At 34.9% G+C, this 11,488-nt stretch overlaps 1 long non-coding RNA gene across 1 annotated transcript; it reads right to left on the bottom strand.

Annotated features, from left to right (window-relative positions):
- Window positions 1–2,253: 2,253 nt before the first annotated feature.
- LOC134474504 (uncharacterized) lies at window positions 2,254–11,053 on the bottom strand. Its single transcript, XR_010045360.1, has 3 exons — window positions 10,914–11,053; window positions 5,732–5,999; window positions 2,254–2,308 (listed from the first exon to the last, which is right to left on the bottom strand). It is a non-coding gene; the product is annotated as an uncharacterized LOC134474504 (long non-coding RNA).
- Window positions 11,054–11,488: the final 435 nt, after the last annotated feature.

Raw genomic sequence — 11,488 nt, 5'->3', positions numbered from 1 at the left:
TGTAGTGATACAGTACTTGCCTAGCATGTACAAAACCCAGGGTTCAATATGCAGCACTGAAAATGAATAGGTAAGTTTACTATGTTCACAGTTCTCCGTTGCATGATGCAGGGAGTTACAACTATAAGTAATACTAAGTCTTGATCCCCAAAAAGTTTGCAGTTTGTCATTGAATAAATAATTTTACAAATCACTAAAACATAAAGAAAATCTCTGCACAGAAGAAACACAAACCAAGTGCTATCACATAAAGTTATTGGAAACAATGTCTTTTGAAATTAAACTTATAAATCACAGGTAGTATTTGAGCAAAGTTGGGGCTAGGAATATAATTCACACAGGAAAAAAGAAATTTCAAGTGAAAAACAAGTCAATCGGAAATTTTGAACGTGTTCAACTAATATCAAGTTACCTTTTTTGCATGAGCTTCAGTTAACAGTAGCTTTTAGAAGATAACCTAAAAATACTGAGTTAGAAACACTTTGAAAATTCTTGTACATCAGAGTAGCTGTGTGATCTAAAGAGTAACCGGAAAGTTCTATAAGCTCTGATCTGAAAGATTTGAAGACAATTAAGAAGGTAGACAGGTCAGAAAATACAAGAGACTATATATTACCTTAAGTGATTGGGACATACCGAAGATATAAGCCAGAATGATATGGTGGGGTGGGGGGTGGATAGTTATGAGAAACGTTGTGATGATGGAAAATTCTGCAACTTAACATTCATTGACTAAATGTTGGAAGAAAGAAAAAGAGAGTCAAACACAACTCATATAGTTCTGAGTCAAGTAGAAAATGATGCATCATTACTGATAAGGAAGCTAGGGAAGCCTAGTAAAAAAAGATGGCATGTTTTTAGTGACAATATTTATTCAAAGTGCCAAAAAAATCTTTCAAATGGAGAGTGTAGAAGGCCAGGGGAAGTGCAATTATGCAATTATGGAGGCCAAAGCTGGAGAAGGACATTTGCATTTGCTTTCTACATTGAAGCAATCTTGGAAGTCATTGGAGTTGAGATTGCTTAACAATAAGAAAACAATGAAAGAACCCCTGGGAAATCCTTACTTCTAGGATCCCAGAAAGAAAGATAAAGAAGGCAGGCAGTGACTCTCAGGCAGGAAAGAAGAGAGCCAAGAAAAATACCACAGAAATAAGAACTGGAGAATGCTTCAAGGAGGAAATTGTCAACATTTATTAAACACTTATAACAAAGGCTGTGCATAAATTGTGGATCATCTTACTCAGCTCAGATGTTATTAGTGGCCTTTAACAAAATGTTTTATTAGAGAGCACTTCCAAAATATTAAGACCTACCCTCTACTGACAGTGTCAGATTGCATTGTTCTCAATTTTTCATGTTTTCTCCAGCTCTGCGATTCTTCTTAGTAAACAGAACATACTTGAAGCCTCACTGGCTTTGGCCTTAGCCTTGTGACTTGACTAAAAAGTGGGGGCAGACACGATTCAGGCCACCCTCTAACTGAGGCACCCCTAGAGAGCTTCTGCTCTTCCTGTCACTAATGTATACTGTGCTGGCTACTGCCACAGGAACCGCATGACCCAGATAGGAGTTGCTCAGACTTGGCCCTGGAATAGGAAAATGAACCTAGAGTAAACCCAGGCAAACCAGTGCAGATAACCTGTAGCAACCACGCAATATGAGTTAGAAATAAATATTTGCTCTTGTAAACCACTGAGACACTGGAGATGTTTGATGCCACAGCAAAAGCTGACTAGTATTTCACAGTTAGAAAACAGAAAAAATGTCTAAAATGTTTACTATCATTGGAAATGGTGTTTGTTGTGTAATGTTCTTTAAAGCATATAAATTAAAAATAACTTACTCTGATCATTCTTAGCAACCTGGATCAAAGTTTGAACCATCCCTGCTACCCATTATTCATTTAAGTAATTTGCAGAGAGGGAAATCTTTGTAAATTATCTTTAATCATATGACATACCAGATTTAAAGGATGCTTTCCTTCCATTTTTCTCTAAGGGCTCTTTAAAATCTATACACCCGATTCCCTGTACTTGGATTTACCAGGGAAATTATTTTCCTCTTTGCTAGCAGAAGCTGCACTTCTCTTGATCTGTTCAGAATTCAACATTCTGTGCTGCCACTGTGCTGTTAAAATGTCTCCTCCACTACTTCCTTTGTGCCTTGTGATTTTTTTCATGGAACTGAAATGTGACTGTTGACACAGAGATGTAACACACTAAATTACCCTCATTTAAATAAAAAAACTTACCATGAGAATATGTTTCGGCATTTTTTTAAAGTAGTATTTTCCCCTAGACTTGGCCTGAAAAAAAATCAATGGCATAAAAATTAAAACACGGTACCCAAGCTTACAATGTGAATAATTTACTTTTGCTTCACCTGTTTGTGATACATTATGAGTTCGAAAAAGATGTATAACTTTATAACAAGACTATCGACCATCAGAATGTTCCCAAAATCTTCTAGATGCTTGGTTAGCTATATAAAAATACTGATCCTTGAATTTTTAAGTTATAGGCTACGTAATATAATATAGTTGCAAAAAATTCAAAGTAAATAACCAACAGCTGTACACTATGCGCCTTTGAAATATTCTTAGAGCAATACTGTCTTGTCATAAACATGCAATCGATGGGATTCAGAAACGTCACGTCTGATACGACTGCTGACGCACGTGGGCGGCAGCAGGCTGTGAATAAAGAGAGCTGTTAAGTCCAGGAGGGTTTAATATAAGAGGCTGGTGTAGAAACATTAGTGAAAAGATAAGGGATAAAAAAGACAAAAGGAGAAACTTCAACAGCTTCCAAGACAAACCACACTGAGGAGAAAATTCTCAATAGGAAAGCTATCAGGATTTTGCTTTGAAAAATACTTTTATTAAAAGGAAACTTGGATTCCAAAATCAAAGTACCTATCCAAAAACTCCTTTTCCTGCTTTTATTACTTAAAATTGTTTAATTTTCATTGTACATTTATAATTAGTACCACTTACACAGTTACATTCTCCAAGTGTATTTAATTAAAGCTCCTATGTTCAGTGATTTGGTCATTTAGTCAGTAGACGATAACATCATACTGATGTCACTGGAGCACACTCAGAAAGGACCACCCACTCAGCCCCAGGATTTACCATTATTCTCCCTTAAAATCTTCCCTTTGAATATGGAAAGAGAAATATGTTCCTGCACTTCCACTGGAATTCCCTACTTCAACAAAGAGCACCCGTGAATCGGCCTATATCTGGGAGTATACCCTCCAAGGTCTTGCAGAGGCAGCCCCGAGTCCTGAGAGCCACCAAATTAACAGAGTGGTGTTTCTCAGCACTGACCTCAACTCACCTCCAATTTCAGTTCTGTGGAAAAACATATCTTTCATAGAAAACAGTCAGGGCGGCTTACATGACCTACATGCTTATTTTTCTTCCTTTTCTGTTACTTCCAAAAATCCACAATTTCTTTTTTGAAAGCGCAGCTTCAGTGTTAATTAAATGTCATATAAAATGCTGCTTCTGATTAAACGCATATTATATTTTTTAAGCACCCAAGATACGGGTAAGTTCCAGATTCTGAACATTGATGTGTCAACAGAATGTATATGCAGAGAACTTACTATGCTTCATGTTAGCTTACAGTAAAAAATGCATTATGTGTGCTAGGCATGAGCATTACCATTTTATAGATATTAAAAGGGAATTTTATTGTTTCTGCTCTATTAAACAGGTTAGAACTGAGTTGACAAAGCCAGTCATTACTCATCATGCAGGAATCAAAACAAAGATATGAGGAGAGAGATATCCAGCTCAGTACCTTGGTCCTTGATTTTTTTTTACTTAGCACTGGGACCAAGGCAGTATATACAGTCAGTAGAAACCACACTCCACTTTTTGAATTTTCATCTTTTCCTAGTCTAGCAATATGCTGTACAACATTCTGTCTTCATGCTGGACAGCACAGCAAATTGAAGCTCCAAGTCAGCCATCCAAACAAAGAACACATAACCCACAGAACACTGTGCTGCTAAACTGTGCTACTCTCTAGGACAGGTGCATTAAGTGTATATTTTAGCTTGTGATATTTTCAATTTATGATTGGTTTATCGGGACATAACATTGTGGTAAATTGAAAAGTACCTATGCAAGGAGGCAGGGATTCTTGAGAACCATTTTAGAGGCTAAAACTGTGACAATTACACTGGAGGGTTCAGCAGGACACAGTGAATAAGGCTGGATACAATTCAAACATAGAATCCTTTAAGGAGCTGAAAGACAGCTACAAGGAAAATTATGAAACACAGAAAGAAGAAACTGTAGAAGACATTAGAAAATGGTGAGACCTCCTTGTCCACGGAGCAGAAGAATATTGTGAAAATGGCAGTATTACTGAAAGGAATCTACAGATTCAATGTAATTCTCATTAAAATAGCAATATTTTTCAGAGAAATAAAAAATGTAATTCTGAATTTCATGTAGAAGCAAAAAAAAAAAAAAAACAGAACAACCAATACAACTATGAGTAAGAAAGAGCAAAGCTAGAGACATTACAGTGCCAGATTTCAATCTATACTCTAAAGCCATAGCAATATAAACAGTATGATTCTAACACAAAACCAGAAATAGAGACCAATACAAAAGAATACAGGACAGAACAGATCCATGTACCTACAACTATCTGATTTTTGACAAAGGTACCAAAAAAATATATATTGGAGAAAAGACAGGCTCTTTAACAAGTGATACTGGGAAAATTGAATATCCACATCCATAAGATTTAACCTAGATCTCTATCTCTCAAAATATACTAAAATCAAATAAAAGTGGACCAAAGATCTAAATATAAAATCAAAAATATTGACACTGATGGAAGAAGACATAGATGAAATATTTGAATCCATAGCCACAGACACAGATTTCCTTAATAGGACTTCAAAAGCATAGGAAATCATACCAAGAATCAATAAACAAGACTACATCAAATAAAAACTTCTGCATGCAAAGAAAACTACAGAATGATAAAACAACATATTTAATGAGAGAAAATTTTTCCTAGCTATGCTTCTAATAGGAGTAATATCTAGCAGATATAAAGAACTCAAAAAATTGTCCTCCCAAAACAAAGAATCCAATAAAAAAATGGACACATGAACTGAGTACACATTTCTCAAAAGAAGCAAAAATGAAAAAAATGTCCAACATCTCTAGTCATTAGCTAATTGCAAATCCAACTGCTTTTATAATTCCATTCTACCCCAATCAGAATGGCTGCTATCAAGAATAAAAAAAATACTGGCAAGGATAAGGTGGAGAATGGTACTTCTGATGCTGTGAATGGGATATAAACTAGTATAACCACCGTGAAAGTCAGTTTCAAAACTAAAAATTGATACAATCTTTAATTCAGCTATACCACTCCTTAGGCATACTTCCCAAATAAGACTTACATTTATAATAATTCATATATGCCCTTGTTTATTGCGCTACAACTCACAGTAACTAAACTCTGGAAAAACCTAAATGTTTGTCAGCAGACGAATGGTAAAAAAAAAAATATGGTATATCTTGTATATAGTTTATTGATGGATCTTGTTTCTTGATCCACGCTCCCTGTGTTTGTTTTTATTACTGACCTGAAGTCATCTACATTAATGGTTACAACTGGCATACATCGGTTGCTCTCTGTCAGGCTATCCTCTTGCTGTTGGCCCTTTTCTCCTTCATTCAGTTGCCTACCTTGTTTGGCAATCGTCCTCTGCTGCTGTTCCGGAAAACATGGTCATCTTTGTCTTTCTCCAGAATATCCTTCAACACTCTCTGTAAGGTTGGTTTAGTGGTCATGAATTCCTTCAGTTGTTCTTTATCATGGAAGTATCTTATTTTCCCATCAGTTATAGAGATAGTTTTTCAGGGTACATCAATCTGAGTTGGAAGTTGTTTTCTTTCAGGATTTGAAACTCTTCACTACAAACTCTTCTTGACTTGATGGTTTGTGTTGACAAGTCTGCCATGATCCAAGAAATACATTTAACTCAAAAAGAAATTCATAGACTGAAAATCAAAGAAGATAACTGTTCCAAGTGACAGGAGATTAAAAAAAAAGCAATAGTAACTTGTCCATCAACTGCAGAATGGATAGGAAAGATGTGGTATTTTCATACAATGGAAAGCTATCCAGCTATAAAGCAAGATAATCTCATAGCTCTTGTAGGTAAATGGATGCAACTGGAGATCATGCTCATAGATGAAATGGTTTGGACTCATACAGGTAAACACTGAGTTATCTCCCTAGCATAAAAATCTGACGGAGTTAGTGGAATCCAAAAAGCACAATAGATATGAAAGTGATAGGGGAGGAAATGCCTAAAAAGGGAAAATGGTAACCAATGTTAATTTCCTGTTTTCTTGTTTTGAATTATTGTGTTGCAGACTGAGCATCTGGCTCACTGTGTTAGGTGCTCAGTCCACCTGGCTGGCAAGAGGGAGGTCACTGGTTCAATCCTTGCATTCCCTTTGGGCTCGTGAATTCTTGTGTTGTTTTCATAATTTTGTTAGGTTTGGTTTTATTCTGTCCTTTTTTGATAGATTTTATTGTATCTGATGTTATGGGTAGCTATTTTGATGATAATGGGATGTATCCCATTACATCCCATTGCTATCATCTTGTTTTGAAGTCCTATAATGCTTTCATTTTTGTTTTGATTGGTTTGTTCTGTTTTGTTTTGATTTTATTATGCCCGATTCTATGGACAACTATTTTGAGAAAACAAGACATTTTGGTGACCACTGTTGATTTCCTATCATCTTGTTTTTAAGTCTTATAATGCTTTCAATTCTTTTGTCATGATTTGTGCTTTTTTTATTCCTGGTTTTACTCTTTTTTATTTGATTATATTACATGTGATAGTATGTACAGCTATTTTGAAGAAAACAGGATACATGACAGTAGCCATTGTTCATTTCCTACTATCTTGTTTTGAAGTATTGTAATGCTTTCATTCCTTGGTCTTGATTGGTTTTAGCCTATATGTATTGTTTGATTTTAATATGTATGAAGATATGGACAGCTATTTTGAAGAAAACAAAAGATAATATGGTAGCCATTGTTGATTTCTTGTTACTTTGTTTTGAAGTCCTATAACGCTTCCATTATTTTGTTTTGGTTGGTTTTGTTCTGTTTTGTTTTGTTTGCTTTTATTGTTTGTGGTGATATGGATAACTACTGTCAAAAAAAATGAGAGACATTATGGTAGCTATTGTTGACTTCCTATTGTCTTGTTTTAAAGTATTATATTACTTGCATTGTGCTGTTCTGATTTGCTTTATTCTGTTTTGTTTTGGTTTGGTTTGGTTTGTTCTCTTTAAAAAAAGAAAATGTGGTATATATACACAATAGACTAACTTCCCTATAAAGAAGAGTGAATTCTGTTATTTGCAGGAAAATAGATGAAAGTAGAAAACATCATGTTAAATAGCATATGTTTTCTATTACACAAGAAACATAAAAATACATAAATAAAATAATTAAAGAGATATTTTTGTCACCAAGATGGAATTCTGGATATTTCTTTTTTAATTTTGTAAAGTAGCTTCAGTTACTCATCATACTATCAAAAATTTAGTTCTAAATCATTAGTTGATGCATGTTTTAAAGTTCCAAATTTATTTAAATACTCTTAGTACAGACTTTAGAGGATAATGATTTCACACTGTAAATGTTTGTAAATATTAAAGAACTTCTGTTGGTCCTAGGTTAGCTAAATTATTAAAAGTGTCATTGTTCAATTGTCTGTTCTTTTTTATGCTTTGATTTTATAACTAAATAATTACTTCTGAGATAGCAGTATGTAAAATATAGTCATGATTTCTTAATTTTTTTTTCTCTTAATGTTATTTTTTGAGATTTTGGGTCATTTCTGCCCTTTTTACTGTTTTGTTTTTCTTAAAATAAATAAATAAGTTTCATTCCACAATTGCCCAGAACATATTCTAACTATTGACCAGGAAATACAGTTTCAAATTATCTAAACACATTTTAATGTGACTGAGAGAAACCACATTTTCAGATAACTGACCAAAGTATATACATTACATTTGTTACTTTTAAATACTGAAGAACAATGTTAAGTGTGGTTTATAAATCTTCTTGAGTTATCAAGACTCCCAATGTGATTATGTAAAATAGAAACCTGCTTCCAAATTTCTTAGTAGAATATCTAGGAGCTGAGGAGCAATGGGGATTGGAAATAGTCTTGAGAATAAGCCATATCACCAAATAATGATTACATTGGTCTCCCAAGGAAAAGAGACTACTGAACTATATTCTACCTCACTTCTACTTTTCTATATTGATGAACCGTATAAGCAGCAAATCTGTGAAGGGTCAACACTGTATATTCTTAAGAATGTTGATGAATATATAGATCATTGCATTGTGCTATATCTTTCCACTAAGACTCAGGGAAGTTTTCTCACTGATTTTTGTAGTTATAATTCCCAAATGAATGACTTGATTTCATGTTACACACACCATGAATCTTACCACCAATCACTTTTCTCTCTCTGATTACAGAAAAGTCTAATCGGTGAGCATCTCTGGCCAATATATAGAATTTATAGCTTGAACCTAATGTACTAATACTATTCTTATCTTCACTTTTATTTGGTTGACTTTTTCTTTTGCTGCATTTTTTCTTTAAGTAACTAATTTTCTTAATCTTGCTAGATTTTATGTTTCCTCATAAGTTTATTTAAAACTTTACATACTGGAACAAAATGAGATGCAAATGATTTTAAATGTGTCAGATTTTAAATTGAGTGAATAAATGAATGACGAATAGGAAAAGTATGCAGAGTGTGATTTTTAAACTTACCTTCTTCAAGTCATCGCTTTATTCATATTTCTCTTTTTTTAAAACCAAGGTCTAAATAACTCCCTTATCCTGAAATTTCTCAAAGCATATTAGCTTTTAAATAAGATCACTATCAGGTTTCTCCTTGTGTATTATATTCCTTGAAATTATTATACTTCTCGTTATAAAAATAATTTTGCCAAATTATAAAAGATAAAAAGAGTATTTTAAATAACTTTTGAGCCTATCAAATGACCATGCTTATCATTTCTTCTATTATTTTTATGTGGGCATATTTCATTCTAGTCAAATTTTATCAGTCTATATCGCTATTTCAATTTTATTGAGCAAATATATTCTGAGTACGAATCTCATACTGGAGGCAATGATAAAGACAAACAGGTATAGTTCAAACAGCTCTCAATTTAACAACCTATAACAATGTTTAAAGAAAGAAAGTACAGAAAATATGAGGAGACTGATAGGCCTCAATCAGCAAGAAACTCTTCAGGTTGGACCAAAGTAATGGAGAAGAGTTCTGCTGACAAACACTAGGAGAAAGGCATTCACACTGCCCCAGTGTGATGGTTTGAGTGAAGCAATCACAAAAGAAGAACCCAAAGTCACACGGATATTAGGATATTGGAGAGTATTACATACCATAAAAAGGAATTTGGACATTCATTCTAGATACTATATAAATGAAGACAGAGATCTAAGTGGAAGAGTAACACAAGCAGATTTGAATTTCATGGATCAGTTGAACAGGATCTTGAGAATAACTGAACAGGTTATTAGAAATGGGTCATTCCCCAAAACAGATAAGCCATTTGGGAGGCCAAAAGTGTAGGCAGAGAACAAGAAGAAACCTCCTATGAAGACTTTGGTTGAAGTATATATGCACTCTTAAAGGATCAAGTAACAAATATTCCATACAAGCAGAGATTGTACAGCATTTCTCAGTGTGACTCTTTCACCTAATTCACATGCTAATTCCTCTCACCTCTGTGAATGTGAATCAACAAATATGAGACACAAAAATCTGCATCACTAGCAAACAGTCCAGATTTCCATGCCCAAAATTGTAGGAAGCCCTGTAATTGGCTGCCACCTTATATCTGCAGGCCATACCACCTTAACATCTGCAGGCAACACCACCTTAACTCCCTTTAGGAGTTCAGTTTGGTAGTTAAGCAGCACCTTGCCTACCTAGCCTGTTTGGCTTATTCAGGAATTATGTTAATCAGCCCACCTTATGGAGCCCGCGTGGGAAATTTGAACTGACCTATAACCCTCGGTCTTGCCACTGTTGCTAAGTTACCTGCTGATGTCTCAGCATCCAAATCCCTCCTCCCCAATATCCTATATATTTGCTACTCCTTCCATGAATAAACAAGACTTGATTGGAATTCTTCATCTTGTCTCCGCTCTTTGTGTCTCTTCTTTCCTTTTCATCCCCACTCCCTCTCTAGGGTCTCCGTGGACTTACCCGCGGGCCGGGTCACAAAATGTTTGTGAAATATTGATTTCAATGAAATCTCAATTCTAGGAAGTTCCATGTTTCTGGTTCATAACTCTATTTTAACCACCTGGAAAAGCAAAGTTTGACTCTCCAATGGATAAACAAAAGATGAGCTTCTGCTGGCCCTGCATGAGACCCCATACAACACTGTCCTTCACAGAAAGTCCCAGCTGACAGAGAAGGATTGAGACCATTCAGCCTATACTTTATTGCACCCAGGCTGAATGCAGTCAGCTTGTAATGAGAAATATCACCCAAAAAAGAAGAAAAAAAAAAAAAAAACTATCCTTTGGAATTTGTCATTCTGTCTCTTGTAGTGAAGTATTTGAGGACTGTTGATTTACAAAATGTGTTCTCTTATCAAGTTTCCAAGGAGATAGTTCTTTGTCCTATTGTAAATAGCTGTTCATATTTTTAGAAGTTAAGTCATTTTCTTGAGAGTAACTGAACTGGTTAACTAATCAAATTCCCCCTTTTCTTTGAAAGTATAAAAATCTGTGTTAGTCCAATTTCTCATTTCTGGAGCAAAACACCCTATACTCACAATTTAAAAGAGAAGTTTATTTGGCTCATGGTTTCACTGGCTTCAATCCATGGCTGTTTGGCTCCAAGGCAGAAATGGCAATGGTGGAAGGGCTTGGTGGAAGACAGCTGCTCACCCATTCTAGCCAGGAAACAGAGACAGAGGGTGAGCTAGGGACAAGAAAACATCTTTTAGGTTGCTTCCCCAGTGACCCACTCTTTCCACCTGTCCCCACCTCCTAATAGCTCTTCAGGCATGAATTCATCAATGGATTAACCCACTGATGAGTACAATGCCTTATGATCCAATCACTTTTGAAAAATCCTGTCTTTATATACATGAAATTTTGGGAGGACATTTTGGATATAAACCATAACAACACATAAGGTCCCACCAAATACCTAAAATTTAAGAGTGTGGCTCTCTGAGTTTTGGCCCTATTTTGATTAGTGCTATTCTTGTTTATCTTTGTCTTTTATACCTACTTCAAATTTATATTACCTTTCTATCTGTTATGTATCCTTAAAAACCAATTTATAATACTTACTGGGAATAAGAATTTTTTGGGCCAACAGATAACTGGGTAAAAAGATAAA

Source organism: Cavia porcellus, unplaced genomic scaffold (genome assembly GCF_034190915.1).
Source record: "Cavia porcellus strain 051 isolate PalLab524CR breed Dunkin Hartley unplaced genomic scaffold, mCavPor4.1 scaffold_1, whole genome shotgun sequence".
Taxonomy (NCBI): Eukaryota; Metazoa; Chordata; class Mammalia; order Rodentia; family Caviidae; genus Cavia; species Cavia porcellus.
Note: the sequence above shows the minus strand (reverse complement) of the source record. Positions and strands in the feature narration are given on the sequence as shown.